Source organism: Manduca sexta, chromosome 22 (assembly GCF_014839805.1).
Source record: "Manduca sexta isolate Smith_Timp_Sample1 chromosome 22, JHU_Msex_v1.0, whole genome shotgun sequence".
Classification (NCBI taxonomy): domain Eukaryota; kingdom Metazoa; phylum Arthropoda; class Insecta; order Lepidoptera; family Sphingidae; genus Manduca; species Manduca sexta.
Window position 1 is genome coordinate 5,850,870 of NC_051136.1, and position 27,530 is coordinate 5,878,399.

Sequence of the window (27,530 nt, forward strand, 5' to 3'; positions counted from 1 at the left end):
ATTTATAGTCTGTTGACAGGTTGCATTAGACTAATTGATCCCAATCCAAATCTCAATCTTCAATCCTATTTCGAAAAAGAAACAAAAACATAACTCATTTATAAGCATATCAAAAAAACTTTGTTCTGATTGGTCCATTTTTGAGATAGATCGAAAAAAGCGATTAGGATCGTTTGTTGAAAATGGTAGTAAATGAGACTTCAGGTAATTGTTTTCATTATTACGGCAGATTATCTTCTTTGATCACGTTTACTGTGAAAATAATTAAAATTATTTGCTAACAAATTTACGCTTATGCAATAGTGTCGACTAAATTATTCCGATAAATTTTTAACTTTATGACAAACCCCGAGATTTGTCCATATATAATCCGCGAATAACACATTAAAAAATAAACAAAAGTTCATAAAGATCATATACCTGCAGTTCCCACCACATTCCTCTAGTCGCCACGCGCCTTGGAACTTCTCACAAAAACTCAAATGTCATTGCGCAAACTCATAATAAGGACCATTCTTACTCCCCAACGGATATTTTTTCAATGTCAAGCGGGGACAAGCATGCAATTTTGTACAAAAAACGGCAAAATCAATAATGGCTGTGTGCACGTGTTGTCGATGGATTATAGATTATGTTTTTGAAGATTTTTCTCATCGCTCCGTGCGGAGGTCGAGTCAGGTACGATGGACGGAGGACAGGAAATCTGTAGAGATGGTTCGAAAAATATCTTTGTAGCTAAATGGCAAGCTTTATATTCATACAATGACAGTATTTGCACTGTATAAGACGTAATATTGGTACTTTGATTTTTATAATTAAAATTTTGCGTTTATTTATTTGTCTAATTTATAATGTAAAGTAAGCAATGGTTAATTTTGAGTTATTTAAAATGAGGAATAAATTTACAGGTTATATATTTTCAATATTAACTAGTATTCTACTGTTGCTATACAACTGAGGGAATCTTCTCTCTTCAAACAATTTTTATTTATGCTACTCTATGCCTCCTCTGTTTTATTCTTTGATTCTTGTTAAACACAAAGAAATTCTATACAATTATAACGGCTAAAATTGTAATTGTCTTCTTACAAAACACAAATGCATCATTTCTTTTAACGTGAGCTACAATAGCAGGTAATTTTATAGAAACACTCGGGACTATTTTAAGGAGACAATAAAAAACTAAACAGTTACATTCAATAGATATCGAACGCTGATATTCTATAATAAATAGGTCAGCGGAGTGAAACGCGAAATTCCTATTATTAATCTTTCGGCGGAAGGTAGTTAGGAGAGAATTTATTGTTTTTTAATATATAGGCATGTCGTCAGTTGTGACCGGCAAAATTGAGATTGGCTACAATTACTGTGATAGAAACATCGGAATCCTGAAGATCTAATTTAGATAGAGATTATAAGGAATATTGACCACTATTCTGTTATAGATTTAATTTCGATTTCCGAAATAAGCAAAATGATTTTATTAAAAAAGTGCGTTTTTTATACAACGTAATAACGTTTTTCTTAAAAGATCGGCGCATCTTCCACGCGGAAGCAGTTAACTCAAAATATGAGTTTATAACAAGACTTCGCTTACATATTCATTACTTTATTTTTTATTTCGCGTTTGATGTAATAATGGTATAAACTGCTCACATTAACATAAGTATTACTCTCAGGAATATCAGTTACGGTGTTTTGGTTCCTACCATGAAGTATATTTCAGTGCTAATCAAGTCAGCAACGGTTTATAAATATATACCGTACCCGAATATTACAGGTAGACCTACCTACACGAAAAAACTTTTTTCTTTAAGCAACTCATTTAACACGGTTCATCCATTATTTTATTGTTATTAAAATTTATATTTGTAATGATTTCCAAATATTACAAGGTGATAGACCTAAACAAAATCTTATTCATTTATTTGTAATAAGGTACACCAACAGCACTACATATTACATCATACAAAAAAAGCAATAATGTATACAGCAACTGATATGTGTGCTACTAATAGGTGAATACAGCATTTACCACTAACAACATATTTTATTAAAATCTAAAACATAATAAGGAGGTGATACAAGATAAAATTATAAAATGCTAAAAATATGAAATCAATTAGTAACGATTATATATTACATAATTTGTTTATATAACACTATTGTAAACAATGTCATACAATTGGCTTAGCTTATTTTTTATGAAGTAACTGATTGAAGAGTAGGTATTTCATTAAGCCTTGTAAGCTATTCCTTTAACAAAGCAATAAAGAGTATTATTAATTTATTTACCACTAGCTTCCGCCCGCAGTTTCGCCCGCGTGGATTTCGGACTTCAAAAATGGAGCCGGTCGCGAACGTTGTAGAATGTTCGTTTTACGAAGCTACTCGCTACGTGATTCGCTAGCCTCTAGGTGCCAAGCAAGCCGCCTGCCTGTGCGTTCGCGACCTTATATATATACAAAAATAATCCTTATAACATGATTCAGTATTCACGCGTGATGGCTTATTATTAGCGTATTTCATGTATAACATTGGTGTTTCTATACGATTTCTATGATTATTTTTATGGAATATTTAATAATGTAAACTTTTTTAATTAGGGATGACTGACAGTGTTATAAACGTAAGAGTAGACAAATATAATGAGAAAGCTTCGAACTGCTAAGCTATCGGGAGTTACACGTGTTATTGTTAGTCAACCATAAAAGATAGACATATGCTGTCGTGGGATATTTTTTACATAATTTTAAGGAGAACATTTCCGTCATACATGTTTTCTGTGTAGCTTTAACCATTAAGGCTGCACACGCGACGGAAGCTTAAAAAATGGAGTAACTTCTCCCGTTTTCCCAACATTTCCCTTCACTGCTCTGCTCCTATTAATTGTAGCGTAATGAAAAGTATACTATAACCAGCACAGGAGTATGAAAAATAATTGTAACAAGTTTCGTTAAAATCCGTCGAGTAGTTTTTGTTTCTATAACGGTTATACAGACAGACAGACAAAAATTTTACTAATTGCATTTTTGGCATCAGTATCGATCCCTAATCACCCCCTGATAGTTATTTTGGAAATATATTTCATGTACAGAATTGACCCCTCTACAGATTTATTATAAGTATAGATAGATAGATAGAAGATAGAAGATGAAAAATCTTAATACAATGTTAAATTATCTGCCTGGTACTGCATACCGTTCTCACGGTCAGTATCTGAAACCATTGAGCATACGTAATGCAGTAAAGCATTTCAACTTGCACTTCCAAGTTTCTGACCTATAAAACCCAATGAATCTAGAGTACTTTTGTTATTGAAATAAGAACCATTTTTATTAATCTATCTAAAATTACGGGATGTTCGGTCGAAACTTCTTAAATTAATATTTTACATAGATATTTATAGAAGTTTATTTTTAAATTTGCCATTGAAACTTTTAATTAAAATTAGCGACAATTCTTGCGGCAAAGAGCGCGGATGGTGTAATATATGGAACAATTAACGATAGTTGCTACAATTAAAATAGTTCTTATACTCGTACTGTTTCAGTAATTACGGGAAATATCATAAACATCTCCCTGTCTCAAGGCTACACGTTTTTTTAAGTCATTGCCTGATATGTTGAATGACGTTTTCCTGCCGTAGTTTTTTGTTCACCTACATTTCAAAATTTTTGCTAAAGTCCTATAATTTGGACAAATGCTTTTAGAATTCTACACTTCTTCTTATATACAGGGTCATTGATAACAAATTGGATGAATATTTCGCTTGATCTTGGTCCCCTAGTCGTCACAGGTTTATGGTTCATCTTTTTTTTATTAACCGATAATATTATTTAGAAGCCATGTTTAATCAGACTTCCATCACAACCGATACTTTAAGGACGTTTAAAAAATTTTGTTACTAAAAATCCATATAGTTTACACAGCGCAATTTCCGAAATTAATCTATAGTATTACCTGTAATTATACGTAAAAAGCTTTCGGGAAATGTCGAAACTCTTTAAACGTAACCAGACACGTCCACTAAAATGATTGGAATCCGTATAGCGTACGTGGAGGTCTCCGATCACCGGAACCTATATAATTTAGTTGTTATATCAAAGCTCACCGCATCTCTTAAAAACTCAAAACATGTCTTAATGATTTTGGATTTTAAGGTACCTTTACTATAAATACAAGATTATAACAAAGTTCACGAAATTAAATTGAAATTTATGACATTTATTGTGTATCAAAAACAGCAAGAATGATATCAGAAGTTTATACTGATTCCAAAAAAAATGGAAACATAGTAGAGCCAAATTAAATTATCAATACACAAAAACTCTTTAATATACCAGACTCGGTTTTTAATAATCAGGATATTAAATCAAAAACATTATTAATACATCAATAACTATATACGTTTTCTGATCAAAGAACGAAGAAAGCAGTCATAAAGATCCCCGAACCATAGTCCAGTAACCTCTGAAACGAAACCTCTTTAGTTACATAACACGGGCAGATTTTAAAGCAATAAAAAACAGTTCGTATCGGCTTGCGTGCGCGGCATCGATGTCAACAGCGGCGGCTTGCGACGGCTTGCGGCGGCGCAGCGGCAATGACTTACGACAATAATCGTGAATGAATTGTAATGCCGCGACGTTTAATTGATGCGGCGAGTCCTGCTCGGCTGGACCTGTCTCCTAACCAGGGATGTATCACATCTGCCATATCACTAATTGTCGATAAGATAAACGAAATAATTATTGGAATTTAACTTACTGAAACTGAAGAAATCTGATGATTCTAGAATTTTGAAGATAATATTTGATATTCGTATTTTTAATATTAGTTTTTTTTTAAATGTATTATGTATTTTTTTAATAATGAGTTGCTGGCTTATTTTTGTGAAATTTCATATTTTTAAAAAATATATTCAAATTATTATTACACAATATTATGCTTATAGCAATATATTACATGTTTTCAAAATTTCCCGTAATATAATACTCGTATAATGTCTTGGGTTTAGTCTGATGTCAATGATGATGAGTAAATTTTATCGATATCGATAAATAACTGTGGCTATCAACACTTGTGTCGTTGTATGCGTTTCATTCATACGAAACTGTTCATTTGTGAGTCAATATTTATTTAGCTAAAAACTCGTTGGCATTAGGTTAAAAGATATTTCCAATTTTTTGCTTCTTCATCGCGATTTGAGCTTTAAAGACCATACAGACCTCAGATATTTGAAAAACTTGATAGAATTTTAAAAGGATATTCAATTTACTGAGGATAAATATGTACGTTCATTATAATTAAAAACTAAGTGCTCCTATCACAAAATAATTATTCAATTACATGTATTATAATACTAAAGCAGGAAAAACGATGATTTGTCATCCATATTTTCAATTAGTCTCCATTCACAAATAACAAAAGCACGAGACATCACAAGACGTATTTAATCAGTATCAATTCATGCAAGTTCAACTCCATTAACATTGCATACATCCTTGACACCCAATCGGAAGTTGTACCAATTGAAGACGCGATTCTGTGCATAACAGTTTGGACTCGAGACAATTGCATCATCTGGTGATGTCGAGTCATCGGCCTACCACTTACCGGGCGGATGTTGTTAACCGTGCCTTGATTAGCCGAGACGATGTTAAACGGCAGCCTGGGCAAGTTCAAACAATTAACTGTACAGAAGTGTCCGACTCTAATGAATGATACAGACTTGCTCCATTTCATTATACAAACACCGTGACAAGACGCGGCTTACAAATTGAGATTAATTCAAGTGACTTCAACTCTAGGAACTGTTGTTTGATTCTGCAATGTCGTAACTACCGCTGTTTCTTCTAATAACAACTTTAAAGATGAGGAAGTTCTGAGGGCTTTAAATTTCTTTGTAGCACTTGGTTTTGTATTTATATGAGTTACGCAACGAAAACGTTTAACCTTAGCAATTCAGTGTCTTGCAGCTATTTATAGAAGACCATTGTTCACGAGGGTTGTTCTTTTTTTGTAATTGAAGATCTTTTGTTGTATATTTTTTAAGAATATTGGGCTTTTTAGATTTCACAAATGTTACATCAGTCGTCTCATTTTCATTTGTCAACTGCATGTCGTTTGTCGTTTTTAATTGTAGTATACTTTGTTGATCATGTTTGTTGAAATGCTCAACAAATTCTGGTGTTGTTACAAAGTTGTTTTATTTGTTAGTTTCATGTTAGGTATTTTATTCATACAAAATTAACATTGCGCATTTACTTCTTTTTTATTTATCATGTTCATTATATCTCTTTATATCTTTACATTTCTTATATTAAGTTTTAGATTTCAAACCAGGAAAACGGCAGATATTTATAGCAATTAATATGTATATTTCATTATAATCCGATGATAAAAATAGTATTAAAACTGAAAAATATGACCAGAGCAGTATCATTAATCTCATTGATGAACATTCACATCTTATAAGTTACGACATATAATTTCTCACGGTGTATTAAAATGAGTAACAACATAATAGCTTTATAAAGTTTATGAAACACCTTTAATAAAAATTTAAATAGGGCGAGGGCGACAGAATTCCTTATGATAAGAAGGTCACGGCCGCTGCTTGAGGTTGATTTTATACGATAAGTAGGGTCAGAATTCAGACGTTGCCGAATGTGATACGTAAATTAATGTCATATTATTATGATTTATCCTTTTGGAGAAACTGATTTACTGGTGTATAAAATAAATTAATCGTGTTTCGGGTTTAATAATTACGTTTTTTGGTAATGCTGATAACTCAAACGTTAAGATGTCAATAGATAGATTTAGAAGTTGTTTTTAAGTACACTTCGAGTTTTTGTATTGATACGTTTATCATCGTACTTAAAATATTTTTTGTTTCTTTTAAGATTAATAAAAAACTGGCATTACATTAAGTTTTTGTAATGTGCATAATGATTTCTATTAAAATAAAACTATTTTTCGGATTTTATCGCGGTTTTTTATATTATAATTTTCTCCTGATGCTTTGAAGATTGCAGACTTCATGGTCACGGGGGGGATAGAGGTGCTGGTCGTTCAAAAAGTTTCTTTCAAAGCAATGTGGAGTGTAGTATTATTGAGAACATTATTATTTAAATTAATCATGTTTCCTTTTCACTTCAACACTAACAAGAGGTATCGGACATAAGTAGTATCTTAAGTGATGTATTAACAGGCTAAGTGTAGGTATCCGTGTGAGTACGAGTTCACACGCGGTAGGTACTAGCCACTCGATTGTCGTCTTATTGATTGCATTAAATCGAGTCTTCGCCCACGCTCGGTCAATATTTACTGGAGATACAGGCGACGAGCGAGGAAGTGTTACTTAGAAATTTGTACTGATAACAACACTACGTTTTATTCCCGTTCGTGATAAGGATCTGTACGTTGATTGTAGGACGGTAAATTCTAATGTGTTCACGTAATAGCTTTGTGTAATCTTATTACGAACATTCTAGATTTGAACAGTTAAATGGTTTCTAGATTTTGTTGTTTTGTATACTCTGAAATTAAGATTTTTGTCATGTTCCATCAATTTATTTACGAGTTATATGGCATTTGATTCTTTACGTCAAATATCGACTATCTTTAAATTATTATAGTATCTATCACTGTTTTACATTGGAATGTATATCTGCACCAACCGTCATCGATATGATACTCTCAAATTATTGGATTTCGATTCCGAATATTTGAAATAGTTGGTATGGTTTATAAAACATAGGCTTAGTTGTTGATGCGACTATATTTCAAGTTTTTTTATGGTATAATACCTACTATAACAGGCAATGTACCTTAGTTCCTTCCCGTACCACCTTTGTGATACTACTTACAGTGATCAAATACCAACAGTAACGACTCTTAACCCTAATTAGATCTAATTAAACTATAAGTGCGACTGTGAACCTCCTTTCTTAGATAGTCGCTCTTTCTACCTCCATTCTCATTTATAAATTAAACATTTATGCGCGCGGTATCATTTATTGTTTACGATCAATAGTGCAATTGCTGGTCTTAAATTCATTCCACGACTTTCCGCGTCGACCATGATTTGTAATTTAAACCCTTTATTGTGACTGACATTTGAAATTGTAAATTTTATAGATGCACCATTTATCAAGTGTCCGCCCGCTGCTTCGATTCGAAGGGCAAACGGTAGCGCCCTTGAAATAGCCGAAGAGTCACCGGTTAATGTTCTTTTTCTTGGAATACCAATTTGTAATTGTTCGCAGAGTGGCTGAAAAATAAAAATAGTGTAACTCTCAGCTCTGTACAAAAGGGTGCACTAGATTATTTATAAGATCAAGATAAATCTACGCTGTATTATACAATGTATTTTTAGTTTAACAGACGATGCGATAGTAACCTTTTTTATAAAGCATTTAGGCTTTAATACAAAAATGACATTGATATGACATCTCATTATTTAATTTTCCCTCTAAAACGTATTTTTTTTTGTTAAGATTCCGCAATAGTTTCATACTACTTTCACAACTTGACTTATAATTATATTCATGAGTTCATTTCAATTGTTTCATCGTGAACCAGGTTCTTAATCGCGACATTTTGTTACGACCAAGAAACTTATAGCTTCCACCGACCCAAATTAATTGTTTTGCATTAAAATGGCTAATTGCTGGATAATTATTTCACATCACCTTTGCACTTTCGGTATCGCTTTTCGCTCTTTCGAAATCATCTTCTGAGTAATTTCAGGCTATAACGCGGTGGGATAAAGCATTTTTTGCAAAGAATAACACTTAACGAAATAAATGAATAGACTGACACAAGTAGTTTTCACGTTGTACTAATATGCTCTTTTATATGACGCTCCACTTGTCCACGCGACAAAGTCTATTCATTCACAATTTACATCCTTGCAAAGTGGGCTTTATAACGTATTATCTGATTCCACACGAAACGCATTTTGATCGGTATACCGTAGCAATAAGTGTCAAAGTCGTACAGTGAATTTACATTCATCAATAAATTCAAAGCGGTATCAAAGCAAACATAACGCCTTCGAAGTTGCTCCCTCCGGTGAGAAAACAATATTGAATGAATGTCCAACCATTGTGGAAAAGATAAAAGGATAAATTATACGGATAGTTAGGCGTGATCCATTGTGGTGTAAGCAGAAGTCGTTCACTAGATAACAATTTGCAGGTCGAGTGTGCGGTTCATTGTCACTTACGTTATAAATAAACATTACAATGTCGCTAACAGCTGATGTTTGAAGTGGCCACTGGCTGAACGGAGCGGCTGCGATGCGGCAACAGCCCTTTGAAATCCTTCGCGTGTGCCTTTTCCATTTATCCTGGGATGAACTTAAATGACTTGCTTAAATTAAATATCATCGACAGTTAAAATTGTTGTTTCAAAATGCAAATAAATTACTTCTTTCAATTTACAAAAATAGTTACTGCAAGTATACAAATATCGCGTATAAAAAAATGCATTGGAACGAATAATTCTGAGTTCAAGCGATATGAAAAATAAGCCTTTTTGAAATCTATAAAGAAACAAATCTGACCTAAATCTTAAAATATATCTATGAAAACCAGCTTGGATATTTCAAGTAGTATCAATAAGAACAATTATTTAATCATTATGCAAGAGAAAGTTGCACTGATGTTATGTAATACTGACAATGCACTTACAGCGTGTAACAAATTATTTCCGGTTGCATTGAAACACCGCAAGCAACTGTTGCAGGAAACATCTCTGCAATAACTACAATAAAACCTTTATAGTGTTGTAAAATATTTATGACGGCTCACAAAAACTGGCCTATTACACACCGCACATTTGTGTATCAAAGCGGTAAATTTTTAAGATGAATACACATGAGTAGCCCTCAGCACTAAAACATTCCAATACCAATCGATTACAAGTCCGGCGTCCTCTGAAATAATTTGAACACAACATTTATCATAAATAAACTCGACTAAGGACTTGACCAGAAGTTGAAATTAAAAATAAAAAACACGCATACATTTATGATGAGCGCGAAGATGAAGATGTGCTTCCTCATTAACCTGGCCCAATCGTCGGGGGCTCTGAGAGCTTGTTGTTATTAATTTATAGAAAGTCATCGTGGGCCCATTAGAACAGATAACCATATTGATCTGACGTTTGATATTACGAAGTATGGACACCGGTGCTCCTTGCCTTTGTATGTGATTGCCCTAATGATCACGTGCCGCTTGTTAACGATAATCAGTAGTCATTATTACCAACGATTGATTTTGTATCACCGCCGCCGATATAGTTAGATTTACGGCTTTCACAGTTCTTAATGGTGCAATTATGACCACAATTGACATCGGATGGGTTGCGCGCCGCCCGACATAGAACGTCGACGTATAAATAAGAAATTATTACGTGTAGGATGTTATTCATCATTTTCGGAAAATGTTCTAGCAATTAAATCACTCACGCTAGAAAACCGAAGTCGGAAGTCGCTCATTAAATGTCAAATGAAATTCCCCCTATCACAGTTTAATCGTTGAGATCTTGATTATCTGGACGGGGAATCTTACCGATTAATTTTCTAACAGCCCTAACACCTCATTAGTGTCCGGCGGACGTTGCTTTACACACGAAATGCAAATTTGATTGAGATGTGTACGAGCATTCACATCTAAAGCCTTTTCCCGGAGCCAATCAACATCTATTAAGTGCCCTGTTTGACCCTATAGCTTGTGGAACGTATAAATTTTGTTTTTGGACGATATTAGTTCGGCCGCTTTGTGTTTAAGAGCGGCATCGTCGTATATTGTGGTCATAGTTATGGGCGGAACCGCTTTTATTCGGACACCGAACTTCTTAATTAGAGTATAAACGTTTACGACATAAATTATTGTATCATTGAGTTTTGTTTTTGAGAATTCTTTTGCTATATTATTTCCGTTAGGCCTATGTTGCGATATAAATAAAATTCAGTAAGGATTATAAGATACAGCATTTTTAATAAGTCACCTGTGAAGCTGATACCAATTGTACACAGATGGTATTTCATATCAGATTGTAGTACAGAAGCAATTCGAAGTAGCCGTGTATCCGAATAAAAATTAAACAGAATATTAACAAATCAATGGCAAAGGTTCCAATTAAGAGGCCGTGTTATTATGTAGCGAATGGTAATTCTTGCTGCCGGCTCCTATCATAAAATGAGATCTTGGGCATTCGGACATCTAGTCCGTTATGTGCATAATCCTTTATTTTGTGCATGGCGTATGTTAACAATTTTATTTTGGAATATAAATAGAATCTGAATCGATCCTTTGATAATCCTTGTAGTTGATAATTGCTTAAGCATACCTAAGTGAGATTCCTAGATTATAATTATTGTTGGAAGTGCGTGTTATTAACGATGTCTTATCGAAGAGAACACAGTTAACGTGTTATTAATTTATTTAATTATTTCATAATTTTACTATTTTGTATTGCTATATCTTAATTCACTATGAGCTATTAGATTTTTAGCTAACTGATATTTTTTTTACAAAAATATTCAGAAATTAAATCATGCGGAACATTTTGGATATAAATATACGTAGGTACATCATTGCTTCCTTGATGTAGTGGCATGGTTTTACGGTATGAAACCGAAAAATCAATTCCTAGGTCTTAGAAATCGAAAATTATCAGAGATTTTTCGTACAAAAAACTACATTTGTCGAAACTTAAACGAGATGATATTTGTGCCCAACACGACTATATACTCGTCACTTATTTTAAATTCAAATATTATAAACATATATTTACCGGTGGCAAAGGGTAAAATTTGCCAAAAGGGAACCAAAATAATCGACACCAAATATAGTAATACTAATAAAAATTACATTTAAGTCCACTATGCTACAAATATTAATAATATAATTTTTTTTATAGTTCGCTTACATATATTACAGGAGCCGGCACGAATCGAGTTATACGGACCATTCGCCACTAATATTTACATACACATAACTATGATGTAACCTACTAATTGCTGTAATTTAATATATATCGCAACGAAAGTATCTTCCAGGTAGAGCAATGTATGAAGGAATCAAAATTACAGTCATACTCATAAAATTTATATCTTGCGGTTTGAAAATAGCAAAATAAAAGTTTAATCGTGAGCTGACATACCGCCGCGTGTTCCCACCTATGAAGCCTTATAAATTTGCAAAAGAACAATCCCCACGGCAGATGTTGAAGTCTTGTTTACTGATTTAAACTGCATAATTACATATTACCATGGGATTTATAATGCAATTGCCATGAATTCACGTACTTCTTCATGTTGACTCTTTGTCTATTCTTTTAGCGTTTTTAATTTCATTATTGTCCTAACGGTTTGCTGATTACAAAAATTAAGGGATTTTATTACGGCAAACGGGTTTGTGAGCACCTGCCTATTTAGATGTTGTAGTGAATAGAGTAAGTTCAGAATTAATTTTTAAAGAGCGGAAATTCTTTTCGCATCATTCATTTGCGACTCTTGCGTAATACGCCGGATATTCTTAAATTCTTTATAATTGTAGAATTTGTTTAAAAATGGATTCAGTTTGATAGTAAAGATTTATGAAACTATGTTTAATAAATTCTTATGATGAGAGACGACCAATTAATGCACCACACCTGCCCTAATGAACAGCTACAATTTCAAAGAAAGCATCAGCATCCTGCCGATCTTCGGCTATTTATTAATCCGTATGCAATTTCTCTGACCCCAGAAAACATACTGGCACGCACGTTAAAAAAAAACTAATCTCGTTCTCAGTAATACATTACGTTCTGAACTGAATTTTATATTTGTTTTTTATATAAAATAAGATCTGATCAAGATTTATATTATTCCTGTCAAAAAATATGGTTTTCGAGGAGCCTAATTTGATCCGTAGTAACTTAATGGATTTATCACCCTCATAATGCTATGCAAGTCAGATGTAGGTGGATATATTTTCCCATATTTTCGACTATTAAGCTGCCTGTGTTATATTACTATTCATAACACGGATCAGGTAATCTGCTTCAGTAATAATAGCTATAATGATCTCTAATAGGCCTAATGGCGTGATTGGCGTCATAAAATCCGGGAGGGAGGCATTTCAAAGCTCTTCGGTAATATGAGAGTAAAAGAAAATTAATTGAATTACCTTAATGATCGACCTAATAGTACTGAAATTAAGTCACAATATCGCTACAATTCAATTATATTCAAGTCGGTGAAATGTCTTCATTATTAACGTAGCAACAATTTGTATGAATTTAATCGTCAAACCTAGTTAAGTAATTTCAAGAATTTCGAAGGTATTTGAAGTTACGAAAAGTTGTAAGTTAAGTTAGTTAGTCAGTAAATGGTCAGTGTACACCAGGACTGCTAAAACAATGTAGGGAAAGGCAAAGAAAAAATATTTGTCAAAAACTTTTTTTATACAACTTGAGACGAGCATACAGCCGTCGAAATGGACACAACACGAGTGCCCATAAACGGTAGTAACACCACCAAGAACTTTGAATTACAAAGTATTGCCAAGCACTACATGATCTTCACCTTGTTCTTCACCTTAGATGAGATTTACAAAACCTATTTTGTTAGTTGTTTTACCAAAGTAAGAGAAATTTTCTTTTTCAACTAAAAAATTCTTAATTCGAATTTCGAATACGTGTCCTTAAAAAGTATAGAGATATATTGTGATTTTATACTTTAAGTGCATCTCTGTGATCATCGATGATCGAACAAAGAAAAGCCGAAAATAACATTAACGCTACTTTCGGTTCATCTTTACATAGCATAATCATAATTAATTGAGCATATAGAATGTGCAGTAGAAGCTAGGTCTAATCTTATAGGTTCAAACGATTATTTACATATTTTTGTTGGTAAATATAAAATTATTACATATCGTATAATATAATATATTATGTGCTCGACATGTAATGAAATCTAATAAAATGATAAAAAATATCTTTTAATAGCTAAACAATTAATATATTCTTGGTGGTCCAAATCCATGTCTATCGACTTATATTCGATACATCCATACTCTATTTAATGTTTGTATTAAGTGCTTTGATGCTTTAGAAAATCCAATGTCTGCTAACACCACGTTTAATAAAATAAGATCATCCAAATTTAACGTAACACACAATATTAATAATGATACTTTAATCTATTGAAAATTAGAACACACACATTTTTAATATATTCGATTTTTAAATCTGAATGTCTTCATACGGATAATAACGGATAAGGGGGAAATTATTAAATTAATGTCGTTCAGTGTATTTGCATAAATGTAGTAAGTCATAAATGCAAGAAAATGTGTAAGGCTTATGGCTTATCTTAAGGTTTTATCATAATATATGTATTTGTGTAATACAAAGTTTGGTTAATCTGATTCCAACATCAGTAACTGTATTAAGTTATTTTTGTTAATAATCCACGTATTAGTGGGAAGTAAAAAAAACTGTGACAAATCTTTAGGAATTTTTCACATATTAATTTCTATAGGAATGTGTTAATCAACTAAAAGAATTACGCATAAAATGCAAATGTTAGTTGTATAGATTTTTATCTGAATTTCGAGAGTTGTATTTTTAGAAAAGCCTAATTTATTATTATTATTAAATTTATTATTATTATTATTATTATTAATTATTAAAATTATTACAGTGTGAAATTGTGGTTACTGAGCAACCATGAATATTTAGTAACAATGAAACGGGAGAGTAAGTTGGTAACCTACAAAAAAAAACACACACATAATACAACGCATTTATCCCCGAAGGGGTATGCAGAGGCACAACCAGGGCAACTACTTTTCGCCAAGTATGTTCCGTCCCATGATGTGATAGGGAGCAAGCCTAAAGCCATATTGGACACAAATTCCAGACTCCGGGCTGATACTGAGCAGAAAAAACTCAAATATCACTTTGCCCGACCCGGGATTCGAACCCCGGACCTCAGAGCGCTGCCGTACCGCGATTGCAGTACAACTATGCCACCGAGGCAGTCAAAAAAAACTTAATAACAGTAGGAGACCTCTAACAAGGAACTCTGCTATTTGTGTTCTACTTATATCGTCCAATCAATCTGGCGTTCATGCCAGTGATTGAATATGTCTTCTAATTAGATTTAAACCTTGATCCTAATCCCATTAGGTTCAGAATATAAGAACATAATTAATACCTACAAAACTTTTGAAGTTTTATGACATGTGGATATTGAGTCTACGCTGATTGTACGAAAGTCGAATCTATCAAAGGGTTCATATAAAATTGCTTCGACCAAAAACTCTCAAGGCTGTCTTTTAGGGTATAGTATCTAACAATAAAATATTTGAGGTCTCTAACAAGAAGGTACAAGGGTTATTATTAAATGCGACTATAACGAAGGGTTAAATTATATATTTATGTGAAATAGCGTATTTTTTTAAAATAGGATTGCTGTATATTACTAAGAGAAAAATGTGCTTTATGACTAAGCTTTATGGTCTAACTTTTCTTTTTAGAAATTCAATGGTCTCTGTATTCAATTTTAGAGATAGTTCATAATGTAAATAAATATTGTTTCATGTATTTTAGATTATTCATGGATATTTCGGTAAAATATAGAACTGTAAATTGACTTTTCAACCATAATTTTATGACTGCACGGTTATAAATTGTACATGAAATTTTGCGTGGTGATTAGGCTTGTATTTTGGGGTTATAGGATCTTGGTCGGGTGTAGCCGTGCGGCGAACTACAAAGCCTGCACCTGTGCCCCCCTCGATGTTAAGCAAATAAGAAAAAAGCGTTTAACTACGTCTATAAATATTAATAACGCGTTTCTAAACGTAAAATGGCAGTGTATGGTAACCATATTTTCTGATAATATTGCAATACACTTTTGATTGGAAAATAAATATATTACTTACTTTCTTTTTGAAATACGGTTTAAAATAATTCTTTTTATTACCTGTTTATATTGCGATATAAACAGGTAATATAGATCTTGATGAGGAATACCTTTCACCATTTTTATATATACGGTTATAATTTGAGTATTGTTACAATTCCTCTCATATTTTTCTTTAATAGGTAATATAATTTAACAAATATTCACTAATATCCACTAATTAACTTATTGATTATATTAGAACGGGTTATAGGGCACTGATTCATAAAAATATAATCATCAAAAACTGTTCAAATTTATTTTCAACAATGAAATATCTCTTCATACTTACGGGACATGGTCACCCTAATGGCTAGTGAGATTCATGCGTCAATTTTGACAATCTGCAACTTCTATTAAAAGGTGTATCGGTTTCGCCTACAAAATTAATAAACGACGCCTCTTTTTCGAACCCTGTTTGTTTAATTCGTTATTATTTGCTTTAACCGACTTTTGTTCTTGACCGCTGATTAAGATTTTATTCATATTCTGTTTTTTGCACATTTCCAATTCAGAATAATTAATAGATTTTCAAACGTTCAGAATTAATTTGTTTTATGGATTTTGTATTTTTTTGTCTTCTTTATGGTGTCTTATTATTTTTTTGTTTAATTTAGCATATTCCAGATATTGTTATCTGGAATATAGTTTAGGACAGATAAAATTCTTTAAAACCAACTTGTTATTATTTCTGAATATAAAATCTATTTCTGAATTCTGTTTTAATAATTTGTTGCTGCAGTAATTTGTCTCTTATCTAAATTGTCAAGCGACAGTCTAACGTTGCAAATGAGAGGTAAAAGATACCATTGATACAGGAAGACGTTCCACGGTAGCAAGGCATAATGACAGCTTATTTATTAACGTGAAGTTAGCTACGGTTAGAAGCTGCATAAGAAAGTACAAGACTTCTACTGATAAGGCTACCCACAACACCATCCATACGAGATGATTAAATCAAATTCTCCCTTCTCCGCCTATGCCAATTTTCTTCCAAATAGGGGCATCCGGGTGACTTCGGCCACGTGCTTCATTACGACGGTTATCTATAAACAATGCACGAAACATGGCGCTTTATGGGACAGCTGTCTCTGACCGCAACGACAAAAAATCGCCAGATACGATCAGGTCGGATTACATTCGGCCATGGCTCCTGCCGGCAGTGAATGAAAAAATCAGAAAAAAGAAAAAAATAGCCGTCGCCCGATGTAAACAACTCACTATTTATGAACTTATAGTTTTTGCGATCCAGTGCGCATGCTCAGCAAACAAGTACAAAGTTACTGCGCTCGCCGATGATGAGGACGCTTTGACTCGCCGACTCCGGTCATTTGATACTTAGGAGGACATAAATAAAATTATCGATGTCCAAAAATCGAAACGGCCATTTATTACACGTTCGAAGACGTTCGAGTTTAAAGGTTTTACGAAACGTCCCGGGTTCATTTGGCATCGCGGTATAATACGATTGTAATATCACCACCGCATTCAAACCGCGAACAATGCGTTTTTCTACGGCTTTTAAACATCAATAGGACGGTATTTAGATGATATTTTTTCGTGGTACGTAGGTACTGTTCTCTTATTTGCCTTTTGTCAAGTTGTGGGCGCGACAAAGCCACAAACATACCCTGCTGCGTGTCCGAAAGATTTTTTTTGCAAAATTCGTATTTTATTTCATATATTGACGTTGTATAGGTAGATTCGTACGACTCAAAAGAGAAAATATATTAGAAGATGCTATATGATTTTTATATTTTCGTGCATTATCTAGAAGGAGCACAAAATTTTTTTGTGCACCAAAAATAAGGATAAACCAGGACCATTTGAAATAATTTCCTAATTGCGTAATATTATAATATGACATATATTTATAACCAGCTTTTGATTTTCTTTGATTTGACTTTGATTTCGCCCGCGTGATGGAGTTTCCGATAAAAATCCCGCTGTATATTTTCTCGGGATAAAAAGTAGCCAATAACCTTCCTAGGGTCTAAAACTATCTCTATACCAAATCTCATATATACCCGTTCAGTAGATTTTAAGAAAATCGATAACATACAGACAGATAGAAAAAGGGACTTTCTTTTATAATATGTATAGATTTTATCATATAATATATTTGACACAAGGCAAAGCGAAGGTCTATTACATAGGTTTTGCGTACAAAATTAAGCACTATAATATTTTCTGTGTACCTATCTAGCTGATCTCTGTTTAGATTGATCGCCGTGGCCGAAATTTGGCTAGGAAGGAATCAATTAGCGTAAAAAAATTACGTGCCAGGGAACATTAATATAAAAAATGCTACTGAATATTGGTAGAAAATTTAATAATCGACGTTGTTTTTTTGGTGTCCATAATCGCATGCCACACGCACCAATAGATTATTTCCGATCACGACAACGTAAATATCAACCCACATTAAACCGTTCGGGTAATATTACTTCTCACAATTGGACCTCCCGCGTTTCGCGCACCTAATTTGTCACATATCAATCTTTATGGAGTTGTTACTGAAAGTAAGATGTCACCCTGTGTGGTATACCTCCTGCCTTCCTGTATCACGCAGAGAACCGGACACAAGTTTTGACACCATTAGAGATACAATAGAGATAAAAATAATCAGGGCTTGACCACAATAAAGGTTGCACCTACAGAGTTGCAGAAATTGCTGTGATGGGACATCCAACGCTATTACAAAGTATTAGGGGATAGTTTTGCAAGTAACAGCAACCCCAAATTCGCATTAAACCAAAAACAATTTATCATTCCATGCCCAAACAAATGTACGTACTATCTGATCTACTTACTTGTCGATATTTTTTGCTCCGTATTGTTTCTTGCGAAGAATGCGTTTGACTTTTTGTTTCAAATCCCGAGAAAGATGGTGCAAATAAATTCGAGGTACCTCTCACGGTGGTTCGTTTATCTCGATACGGGCTCGGTCAGTGAGATTAGAAGTGTTAAATTCACCCAAAACATGTTTTCGGTGTTACCAGCTTAAAATGATTTCGCACACTCCGAAGTAATCCTATGTAGAGGGCAATTACACAAAAAAGGAACCAGCGGTTGTGTAGTTCCTTATTATTTCCTTTCGATTTCAAGCGTGATTAAAATGTTCCGATATCATTAACGAAATCGAAACCTACGATGCGTTATGCTGCTGAATGTCCTGGCCACAATGGCCACCGCACAAAAGAGTCCAGACCGCGCAATAAAAGCGTTCCCAATAAAAGTAAAATCTGAGTAAAGGAAGTGCACGGCGGGCGGAAATGCAAACTCTCATTGTGCGAACCTGCACGTGTTCCGGAGTGTTTTGTGCACGCCCCTGCATTGGCAAAGGCACCATGAAAGCCTGCCTTAACGAAAGTATTTCTATTTTCAGACTTTATCGCGGCCAGACTTTACGCCATCTACATAAACGCATTACGTATAAGCTATTAAATATACATGTTCTTATTAGCCATGTTAAGCTACGTGAGAATAAACTAAGGAATGAAATTATTAAAAACCCATCAAAACAAGTAATGAAATGGGAATATTTTTATCTATTTATAGTAGAGGTTTGGTGGGTTCGATATAATGTCTATAGTTAACAATGCTCATACGCAAACTTTAAATATGGAAATAACACTGCCAACGTGCCTGTATTATCGACTGCATCTAACAAAAGTTAGCATTCGTTAATGCCGTTTATGCTCATATTATGTGTGACCGGTTCGTTAGCGACTCGGTACGATAAATATCGCGCCATACATCTTAGTTCGTCGGATGCTGTGTTCTTTACGTACGTATGTATATCATACCGAATACGACTGAGCTTAAGAAATATCGACAGATGTAAACGATATTTTGCATAGCGGATGCCACAATCTAATTGATCTTTTAATTGAGCTATTGATATTTTACTGAGCCTTAACATGAAAGTTGTTGATAGAAACGTTCCAATAAAACCAATATTTTACTCAGAAAAATACATTTTGTGTTAAGTACGAAACCAGTTCGAATCAACCGATGCTTGTAAACGTAAAGCTTCGGAGCTCGGATAATAAGGCATAATGATAGATTTTCACGTGCCTATTCTGTAGTTATTCGCCCGGGGATAAAGTTTATGTCGTAACGCCTCCCTTGGACACGAGTGACATTGCGTGAAATCCTTGTAAATTCTACAGCAGTAGCTGGCCGGTTCGACGCGGCGGTCTCATAGAGACGGAGGTTTAGGGCCATACTGACCTTTATATCAATAAATGTAAGAGTTACTACGCCAGCATCCATTAGTTTTATAAGCACGTAATGCGTGTAATCAGTCCCTGATTGGTTTGAATTAATCGCAGCGAGCATGCGTGACCGCTACCATTCGAGTCACCGTTCACGAAGCATCCTTTATGAGAAATTATCCATGAGTACACCATGTGAATTAAAAATAATAACGTAATTAAAACTTATTCCTCTTTGTGCGTGAAAAAGTGTACTGAATTTGTTTTGATTACATTTACGATGCGGCTCATTTTTATTGCATAACATATCAATATTTAAATGGATCTCAGCGCCGATATTTATTCATGCAATTTTATTCGTAATGTTGCGTCATTATGATTATTAAAAGTCACATTTTACTGTAACACAAACATCTATCGTTGCAAGTATCATGCAGTATTTTATTGCGAACTTCTTGGAAGTATGTGTATTAATGGTTTTTAACTTTTATAACTTCACAAAATCTGTAGAATACAGAAATGTAGAACGTTACGTTAACGTTGTAGTTGTGCCTTTTGTCTCTCTTTTCTTTTTTGTATCGTTTTTTTTTTTGTGTTTTGTACAATAAAGAGTAAATAAATAAACGTTAATTTAATTTATTAAGCGTCTAATGTGAATAATATTATAAGTGCGAAAATGTTTAAATGTTTGTTAGAAGTAAACGCAACAGTTGGATAGGTGTGGAAGAAATTTAGCACACGGATAGACTATGTCCTAGATTTTATTCAGGTAATTGGGTCCCTTGGGAAATAATATAATTTTTTAAATTTAATATTTAAATATATGACACTGACGTCATACAGGAGGCGCTATGAATGATTATAGTGATTCAGAAAATTTTGTAGCGGGAAAAGCATTTCACGCAGATGAAGCCACGACGACCACCTAGTTAAAAAAAAATATAACTGAGCGTATGAAAATCTTTGATTTTCTTAAAACATTTAGAGATAAGCTAACCACTATACTGTTATAACTGTAACTTCTTACGAGCATTATAACTGTAATCCATAAAAATGTCGGAACAGTGATTTCTATTTCCCCACAATAAAACTATTTAGACAACTTTAAGTATTAGTTTCGTAGTCGATTAGTTCCGTGACGTCCACACTCCGGCTTTGATTGTCTCATTCGTTATGCAACTACTGGCCATTAAGTCATTGCTACTGATTGCGTCTGATTCTCTATGGTCTACCACCTAGCCGACACTGTTAACTTAATGACAAATATAACCATTACGATTGGTTATAGTTCATTTAACAATTAAGATCTCCAACCATATATTTTTTGTTTATAATAAGTATGCCCGCTTAAAACAGCTGAAGGAAAATGCGGCTTCATTACTGGCGTATCGATCGTTTCCTGCTCGGTAATTCATTTAGAATAATAACTCGTTCATTAACAAAACTGGTCGATACTTCAGAATTTCATTTTAATTTGGCTTTGATTTCACATTATAACTACTCCCAGAATACACAGCAGGTGTTGTGCATTTTATTTTAATACTATTACACTTGTTTACAAAAGAAAATAAATGACTAAATCCGTGGTTTACCGACCGGAACTACGCGGATGCCGAATGTTCAACCTTACTAAACCACGTAATGGTCAACACTTCGAATAACGCTGGTGGTCCTCTGATTCCATTGTTCAATTAAATATCTAAGAAATGTTCGCGAATTCGATCCATTTCATGCAAGAATTCTTATAAAAATTGCCGCAGAGCATTTTACAACCCGAGCAGAATTATTATATTTGATCGTTCCGTCACGGTTCAATAAGGACGACTCGTGCCGTACTTTACTTTACTCAGTCGAATAGAAAATTGATGCGGTCAAAATAATACTTTCGGATAATGACCCACTGTTCCAAAATAGGTAAATCTCAATGTCACTGACACTTAACCTTCCTAGACGGTGATACATCCTCGTTCGTGGTTAGAAAAACCCAACATCATAAAACTTATTGCTGAAGCGTAAAATGGCATCAACTTTGCAAGAATAAAATACTTATATAAACATACTTATCATTTGTCTGATTTGTTCGTTATCATATAATTTAACTTGCATTGATACTGATAAATTAAGAGGCACAACATTAAATATTACTGAGCCCTTATGGGAACTTTGATCCAGATAATATTATCTAAGTTGATACGGAAAGATATATGGAACTCGATTCAAATTAGTATACTGTACGTAATCTTCACATTCTGTTAAATGCGACCGTTTATCAAATCTAAGATCCAAAGCAAGGTAATATAAATTAAAATGAGTGAAGCAAGTAACGACCAGGCGCTACCTTTTAAAGATGACCATTAACAAATTGCTTTTAGACAGATATTTTTGTAATGTTACTTGTTTGTGAACGGTTCTATCTTAGTGATCAATTTATCGGCTCGTTAGCGGCTGATAAATGTGACTCGATTGCGCTATGATTATAAAGCAATATATCAAGATGAGTGCCTTGATTAACACTGTGAGAATGTCCCCCGCAATATGTTACTAAAGTTTTTCAGCCGACTTTTTGTCCCTCATTGTCCGATCACGCGACTGGCCGCGTCTCGCTCATTATGTTATGGTCGCACGATTGCGGAAAAGCTTGGCCTACGATTACTGCGTATCTGCTGCTATAATCGATCGTTTCATCGAGAAAGTCCAGACTTGTAGGCGTTGGTGAATATAATGAATGCTTCTCAGTACCAACACATTACCGTTTAATATACCTCAAAATATCGCGGCGTTGTGAAACCGAACTGAACAAAGTGGCAGAATACTCGCAACTTTTGGTTTACGTATATTTATACTAATAACCGTGAAAGCGGAAATTAGGTATAAGAGGATGTCGACAACTTGTTATTATGCTGCATTTATGACACGGTATGTAATAAAGGGTGTATAAAGTTGTTACAAAGTGCGTATCTTTTTCTTTTTTTTGTAGGATACGCTTCACGCTCTCAGCTTCACACGGAGTCGGTAAGTAACGAATCATTTTATGAACATGAATAATGGAGGGAGTACAAACTGCTACTATGATAATTTGGTATGAAAGTAATTCACATCCGTATTATTGCATAATGACGTGGCCTGTCGCGGTAGACGAGCTGACGGTAGGACCACCGGAGGCGAACAGGCTTTTTTGAATACACCTTCGTTAGAGTCGAGCAACTCGATGACATGTTACCTCTAGACATAGTTAACGTTTTCCTGGACAACTGGGCACGGCATCACTGTTTCATTTTATAGCTAAATGCTACTGGTAAGGCAACTTCTTGTTCTAAATATATTTGATGTATATGAAAATCTATAAAATAATTCACCCGTATTCTATCGATACGTATACAAAGCCAGGATATCATATGCCGGCTGTCAAGTTAAGATGCCGATAAAATTAACCCATTGTTGACTATTCATAATCTAGGACGCATTATGAAAGGTCAGTTGAATCGACACAAATAGTAAGTCAATTTCTTCCGTTTGCTGATAGATAAGTCATAATATTTACTGTCACTCAGCACCTGGCTAGGTCACTGAACCCATGATTAAAGGAGCGTCAAGTTTCCATTTTGATGTTGACAGGCGTATCATCCGAATTTGGTAGGATAAATACATAATTGACATTACCAAAATATAGTGTATGTTACGCGGGATTGTTTGAAGGTGTTCGTTACTCTTAGACTTTAAGGCATTATCGGTAACAAGCATTAATGTTCCGTCGTCCACGTCTATATATCACTGGTGGTACGTTTTTGTGGCGGTCGATTCTTCACAACCATTTTATGTGGTTTAATTCGATCGAAGCCAGTGGCGGTATCGACCCTAATTATTTGAATAGCGCGACACGACGTCCCTTTGACTCAAGCCGATAACTTGTCCTTAATAAAAAACAGTGGAGACATCTGACTAGTATAAAAATATATGTAACGGTATAAATAATTTTGTACAATAATTTTAATGATAATATATAACTAAAAAGTGTATTATTGTTTTAAACATATTAAGTATCTTTAAAAAAGATGCGGTATACCAATGGTATATAAATTTATTTGAAGTACAGATTTTTTATAAATCGTCAACAACACTTTAATTCAATAAGCCAACGTATTTTTATATTACAGTTCACACTGTTTTAATATATTTGTATTTTAATTATATTTATACCAAAGCACATGTAACAAGCGGCGATAGCCTAGTTGGGTGTGGAACGGACTGCCGAGACGAATGTCCGCAGGTTCAAATTCAAGGGCACACGCCTCTGACTTTTCTAAAAAACCATGTGTGTATTCTTTGTGAATTTATCGTTCGCTTTCACGGTGAAGGAAAACATCGTGAGGAAACCTGCACATCCGGGAAGTTCTCTATAGGAATTTCGAAGGTGTGTGAAGTCTACCAATCCGCACTAGGCCAGCGTGGTGGACTAAGACCTAATCCCTCTCACTAGTAGAGGAGGCCCGTGCTCAGCAGTGGGCAAGTATATAATACAGGGCTGATATTATTATTATTATATAGATAACAATATTATATATTTAAATTGAAACAAAAGCTAAATAAATAAAAGTCTATTTAAATATATTATACAACATCCCTTTCTATAATTGTTTTATACATACATTATTCTCAAATAAATTTCTAAGTAGCGCGTTAAAAAATATATAAGTAATTGAAACATCGACTCCATTGTTTTACGGTAATTTATAAGCTTCAAGCGCTTAGTTTTTCTGTTTCAAGTGCATGTGGTCCATTTGATATAAAATTATATAACAAAAAATAAATTTGCTAGACAAATGTTTGAGCTTCGTCGCTATTTGATTTCTATTGTGATTTATGATTTGCTTTGTTGTTTGGTTGAGGCAAAAACATTCCAACTATTTTACACCTAAGGGTTTTGACAATTAAATGCAAAGTTTTAGGGGGTCCCGCTTCTCAAAGGACATCGTGACAAGTGCCACATCTTTCTACATAATTGTTATTTTACAAGAATTTGGACCGAAATTCCAGATTATTTAGATAAATCTACCTGCTACCGAGTTCCAATTCATTAAAGGCCATTAATGAGGTTTATTGCTCACCGAATTTATGGTATCGCTGTGGTGGCTGATTAATTGAATACTTAATGAATGGGACGGTGATGGCGACGGTATTTCGTTATTTTATTACAATTGCGACAAACTAGAAATGTTAAATTTATTCTCCACGATGTAGGCATCTGCTATGCATCGTGTGCTAAGAAAACATTGTAATTTTATTAGAAATTTGACTAGTTTTATTTTTCAAATAAAAACTGCAAAACAAAAACGCCTTTGCCTTTCCTTGAATTAACTTGTAGAATTTTTAAAAATTCGAGCTTAAGCATAGTTTTTATGCAAAGCACTTGAACTTGTTCGATATTCGAAAATAACACCGACTCGGCAGGCGCCTGCGCTGGATTTGGGTCACATGTTTATTACCGATTTGCGGTCTGCACTTTTAACCAAGGACATGGGCCTTTGGGACTGTACTTGTGCCGCCTGTTCCGGATCTCGTTTCGGTATTGTTTTTGTGTGATTTTTTACTCGTTTAAGAGTTTCTTAAGGATACTTTAATATATGTAGCTAGAAATTGGACCGGTAGTTGACGGCATCAATTTTACGGATCGACGCTTATGAAGATATTGAGTATCATTTAGCAAACAGATGTTAATTTAGAATGCGCTATAACGGTTTATTTTTGGAAATGTTCAAGATTATAGCATAAACATGATGATTATTGATAATTTCATCTTAATAACACTACATAATTGCGTGGTTACCTGTTGTATTTACTTTAGGATTTATGGCTTCATTGTTTCATTTCCATCCACAATCATTCAGTGCACGTGCCAGTTTTTGATTTACTTTACCAACCTTGACTTTATTTGTTCATATACTCGTGCTATATTTCGTTTTCTGGTGTTGGAGGAATAAGCGCAGGCAGCGCGCAGCTGCGGCGCGCGCGGCGGTCGCGTGCGCCGTAAACGCACGAGCGCCGCCGAGCTTTTACGAATCACTGAACTTAGGTATTCTGATTTTTTAATTTTTAATTATTTATTTTTTTCTAATCTGCAGGTCAAATGGCTCTCTTCTCTTTGTAGAAAGTAGTTATTAATCTTTTCGTGGACTACTATAGCCCCGTCGTTATGTTACCAGAAAAAGTGAGTTGACTTTTTGCTTCTAATACCTGATAGATGTATTATATACATCAAACGTAACCATCAGCCACATAATGCCTACTTTAAATCGGCTTTTCTCAAATATTTTTAGACCAACCTGTTTAAAGCAATCTGCAGTTTTTTATAAAAAAAAAAATACTTTATTTATCACGTAGGCGAACAAAATTGCACCTATGATAGATTAAAACAATTTATACAAGACAATATATTTAATGGAAAATGTTCCCGATTTACATTCACAATACATCACAGTGTATTAATTACATTTAAAAAAAGGCTTATCACCTGTTCTATCTATTGATATAACGTACTAAGCTAAAATCGAAATACATAATGTTATTCCTTAAGTAAGTATAGTTTCAAAGCTAAATTAAATGTTAATGAACAAATGACAATAAATAAGTAACCCAAGTCGTAACGATAATTTGCAAGAAGTAATAAAAAGGACATAGAATACAAAACATTAAGGGTAAAGGAGTGATGACCATGTAAATTGGAGAACATTATAGAGCAGCGCCTTACAGGACGAGATAATGAGGAGCTAGTTTGCAAGCGGATGCGCCGGCGCACATACTAAACAATTAATACAAAGAAAATTAAACAGAAGAGCTAAACGTTGCTCGACTCCACAGGTGTGTGCCACGTTGTCGCCTTACGAGCTCGTATCGACGGAAATATCCACCCATAATGGCCCGCGCTTCCCTTCCATTATCAAAAATTATTATTGCAATTTGATTTCGCTGGGCGGGCAATGGTACGTGATCCTGTTGGGACAATTGTCTTCAAATTAAATACAAGCATGCTTTGTTTAGGTCCCCCGTTTTGGTTTCGCGTGGTTTATTGTATCCTTTTTGCAAATGTAACTCGAGTTCAGACACGTGTGGAAACCCTACGTTGGTTTCGTTTTGTTACCTTCCGTGCAATTAATGTGGATATGCGCATACGTCACGTTCTTAAAAAATTAGAGTCATTATGTATTTGAAAATGAATTGATCGTGTTTGGATATTAACGGCGAGGTTCTGGGTTCGGTTCCCAAGTTATGTAATATAGTCTGTTTTAGTTTAGGACTTGAAAATTCCATATTAACTGTCCCGGTTTGAAAGTTAT

General features: G+C 34.1%; 1 protein-coding gene across 1 annotated transcript in view; it reads right to left on the minus strand.

Annotated features, from left to right (window-relative positions):
• Positions 1–27,530, minus strand: part of LOC115443976 (cytochrome P450 4g15) — a 201,279-nt gene that overhangs the window by 83,541 nt on the left and 90,208 nt on the right. The window lies entirely within an intron of this gene.